This window comes from Tiliqua scincoides, chromosome 14 (genome assembly GCF_035046505.1).
Source record: "Tiliqua scincoides isolate rTilSci1 chromosome 14, rTilSci1.hap2, whole genome shotgun sequence".
In the NCBI taxonomy this organism is placed as follows: Eukaryota; Metazoa; Chordata; class Lepidosauria; order Squamata; family Scincidae; genus Tiliqua; species Tiliqua scincoides.
Window position 1 is genome coordinate 9,241,099 of NC_089834.1, and position 3,714 is coordinate 9,244,812.

Here is a 3,714-nt window from a genome sequence, read left to right on the forward strand (position 1 = left end):
TACCTGTTAAAATACAACAGTTTCTGCCAGGTACTCAAAGACAATAATGCAGGTCTACTCGCTTTTTGTTGTCTTAAAAGTTAGACCTGTTCTCAGGTATATTTGGGGCGCTGAATCCAACAATGGCATCCGTTTGGCTCAGATTGGCATCAGATTGGCTCTTGTTGGGGGGGTATGATTCAAGCTTAAATCAGCATATAAGGTGGCTATGCTGTACCCCCAAACTCAGAACCAATTGGGCAAAACTGGTGCCATTTTTTGGATTTAGCACCCCCCCCCCAAATATCCTACGTTCATTTAGACATCCTTGGCAACTAAAAACAAGTTTTGTTCCTTTTTTGTATGCCTGTGTCATTTAGATTGTAAACTCTTAGGGACAGGGACCTATCTTTTCACTACATGTGCTTGCACCGTAGAGTGACTAAGAAACTGAGCAGCAACTCAGAACTTCCCTTGGCCATGAACTCACTCTGTGGCCTTAGACAAGCCATTTCCTCTGCACCTCAATTTCTCCATCTGCATCAGGGAATCGCAGTACCAACTTTATGGGGCTTTTGGAAGGACCCCATGAGGCGATATAGATGGAGCATTTTGTGTGCTCAAAAACGTGATATGGCAATGTAAATATTTGGAATAAATTGCTGTGTACAGTGATGGCTCTAAATAAATAATTGGAAAGTAGGGTGCCCTGGGGAAAGAGCAAACACATACACACACACACACACACAATCATATTGCGATCTGGCATCTATTAAATTTAAAAGGCAACCCCAGGAGAACAATGAAAAACGACAATATCTCCAAAGATATGCAGATGTGTGAACAAAACACAGGGAATGCAAATCCTTGAGCAAAATGGTTCTTTCTGTGTGGCACGCTGAAATCATGCTCCTTTGCAAGGAGCTAAAGATGTCATCCTTTCGGTCCCGACTGGCAGAGGAAAGCTGGCCCCATGTACTGGGGAGGGGGCGGGTTGAAATCAGCCTTTGAAAAAGGCTCTATAGCATCTGCAAGTTAACACAGGGACCATTGTCTGTTCTCTCCCGCCTGAACATTACGATGTGAAGGAATATATAATTATGCTGGGAGTTCCTGAATCTTCAGCGTATTTCTTCTTCAAAGGGTGACTGCAGGCTTTCTAGAAAGTGGCCTGAAAACATCACAGTCCTGCTGGATCGGGCTGAAGATATATCTAGGCCAACCTGTGGCTCTCAGGAGTGTGGAACCTGAGCCCCTGGCTCTCTTTGTTTTTGCACATGCTTGCCTTACAGTCCTGGCCACTTCCTTCCCACTCCTAGGTTTTGAAAGAGTGGGAAGGCGGAAAGTGGAAATGTGTGGGGAGAAAGAGTGGTAGCCTGGAGCATCTCTGGGGAGAAAGAATGGTAGCCTAGAGAGTGTGTCTCTAGCCATGGGTTGTCTTCTCCCCTCCCCATTTTTCAGAAATGTGAAGAAGAGGTGGTGGTGAATGGGCAGGCAGGAGAGTAGTTAAGGTGGTGGGAGAGCATGGAGTGACTGCAGGGCTGGCTCATGCATGAGACCAAGTGAGGCTCCTGGAACCCCTGGAGAGTGCCAAGCTACCTAGGCCAGAGGTGGCCAAGCTGTGGCTTGAGAACCACATAATGCACAGCTCACCAAATATGTGGGTTGAGCTCCTTTTTTGCATCACCATTGAAATAAACTTTAAATAAGGAATTTTCAAGAGATAATTATTCACCTGGGTATAAACTGGGAGTCCACTGGATTAATGCGCAAGTTCAATGTTGGTGGTGGGTACATCTATTTAAGAATTTAAATGCTTCTTAAATGCTGCAGCTCTCAAACATCTGGAGTTTATCGTATGTGATTCTTACATTAAGCAAGTTTAGCCATCCCGTCGCAGCCGGTATTAGCTGAGCTGGCCTCATGGCCTGATTTAGTAAAACAAGCCTTATATATGATGTATAAAGAGCATAGGCCTCAACTAGAAGTTGATAGAAATGCTTCCTACTTGGGGAGGAGGGGGAGGTTATGATCTTAGGCTGTCATGTCAACCTCAGGTGGACAAACATGCATTTGGATTAGACTTTTTCATTGGTTCCTTCCATCCTGGATATTTGAGTCATTAATGCCTCATTCAGGTCCAAGCATCCTTTGGCCATTCCCTAATTCTCTGTTAGCCAAAAACGTTGGCTGCTGCACCCTCCTCCCCGTCTGATCCTATAAACCAGTGGTTCTCAAACTTTAGGAGCCTGTGGACCACTGTAGCAAAAATTGGAATTGTTATGGACCACATGCCAACCCCCCACATCCCTGCACACAAATAATACAATTAAATGAGTAATACCTGGTTGGTTGGCAACCTTCAGTCTCGAAAGACTATGGTAGAAGCCTACAGCACCTGGTATTCCCAGGCGGTCTCCCATCCAAGTACTAACCAGGCCTGACCCTGCTTAGCTTCCGAGATCAGACAAGATCAGGAGATAGTGTTCAGTATAGGGAGATGGTTGGCAACCTTCAGTCTCGAAAGACTATGGTAGAAGCCTACAGCACCCGGTATTCCCAGGCGGTCTCCCATCCAAGTACTAACCAGGCCTGAGCCTGCTTAGCTTCCGAGATCAGACAAGATCGGGAGATAGTGTTCAGTATAGGGAGATGGTTAGCAACCTTCAGTCTGGAAAGACTATGGTAGAAGCCTACAGCACCCGGTATTCCCAGGCGGTCTCCCATCCAAGTACTAACCAGGCCTGACCCTGCTTAGCTTCCGAGATCAGACAAGATCGGGAGATAGTGTTCAGTATAGGGAGATGGTTGGCAACCTTCAGTCTGGAAAGACTATGGTAGAAGCCTACAGCACCCGGTATTCCCAGGCGGTCTCCCATCCAAGTACTAACCAGGCCTGACCCTGCTTAGCTTCCGAGATCAGACAAGATCGGGAGATAGTGTTCAGTATAGGGAGATGGTTGGCAACCTTCAGTCTGGAAAGACTATGGTAGAAGCCTACAGCACCCGGTATTCCCAGGCGGTCTCCCATCCAAGTACTAACCAGGCCTGAGCCTGCTTAGCTTCCGAGATCAGACAAGATCGGGAGATAGTGTTCAGTATAGGGAGATGGTGGGCAACCTTCAGTCTCGAAAGACTATGGTAGAAGCCTACAGCACCCGGTATTCCCAGGCGGTCTCCCATCCAGGTACTAACCAGGCCTGACCCTGCTTAGCTTCCGAGATCAGAGAAGATCAGGCATGTGCAGTGTAACAGTGTTTGTTTCCAGTGAGTATGAGAGAATCCTAGCCACACTTTCCTGAGAGTAAGCCCCATTGTACAAAATAGGACTTACTTCTGAGTAGGCCTGGTTAGGATTGTGCCCTTACAGAACACAATGGACTTACATCTGAGTAAAAGAAATAACACTCTTTTCAAATACCTCTAGTAATTAGAGAAGATTTATTATTTCTAGAGAAGGCATGTGAGCTGCTGCTTTTCTTGTGGCTATTCTCTGCCCTCTCTGGTGGTCTGTGGGGGAATGTCTCCCAAGTGAGCACTTCCCTACAGACTACTAGAGAGGGCAGAGAATGGCCTGCCCACAGCCACAGCTGATACTTTAGTGCTTCACCCTCTCTGGTGGTTCATGGTGGGGATCGCTCACTCAGCCCGACGCTGGAAGTGATCGAAGGTGGTCCTCAGGACTTGTGGGCCACGGACCACAGATTGGGAACCAGTGCTGTAAAGTCTATCAGC

General features: G+C 47.0%; 3 pseudogenes; all 3 read right to left on the reverse strand.

Annotated features, from left to right (window-relative positions):
• Positions 1–2,365: 2,365 nt before the first annotated feature.
• Positions 2,366–2,488, reverse strand: LOC136634953 (5S ribosomal RNA; annotated as a pseudogene).
• A 181-nt stretch (positions 2,489–2,669) lies between these two features.
• LOC136634809 (5S ribosomal RNA) lies at positions 2,670–2,792 on the reverse strand (annotated as a pseudogene).
• A 29-nt stretch (positions 2,793–2,821) lies between these two features.
• Positions 2,822–2,944, reverse strand: LOC136634810 (5S ribosomal RNA; annotated as a pseudogene).
• Between the last annotated feature and the right edge of the window lie 770 nt (positions 2,945–3,714).